The sequence below is a fragment of the Myotis lucifugus genome, unplaced genomic scaffold, assembly GCF_000147115.1.
Source record: "Myotis lucifugus unplaced genomic scaffold, Myoluc2.0 scaffold_590, whole genome shotgun sequence".
Classification (NCBI taxonomy): domain Eukaryota; kingdom Metazoa; phylum Chordata; class Mammalia; order Chiroptera; family Vespertilionidae; genus Myotis; species Myotis lucifugus.
In genome coordinates, this window is record NW_005871638.1 from 354,605 (window position 1) to 354,963 (window position 359).

The following is a 359-nucleotide window of genomic DNA, read 5'->3' on the forward strand; positions in this document are numbered from 1 at the left end:
GACAACCTCTGTCCTGGACCACTTCTGTCCTGGACCACTTCTGTCCTCTGACCACCTCTGCCCTGAACCACTTCTGTCCTCTGACCACCGCTGTCCTGGACCACCTCTGTCCTCTGACCACCTCTGTCCTGGACCACTTCTGTCCTCTGACCACCTCTGCCCTGAACCACTTCTGTCCTCTGACCACCTCTGTCCTGGACCACCTCTGTCCTGGACCACCCCTGTCCTCTGACCACCTCTGCCCTGGACCACCTCTGTCCTCTGACCACCTCTGCCCTGGACCACCCCTGTCCTCTGACCACCTCTGCCCTGGACCACTTCTGTCCTCTGACCACCTCTGTCCTGGACCACCTCTGTCC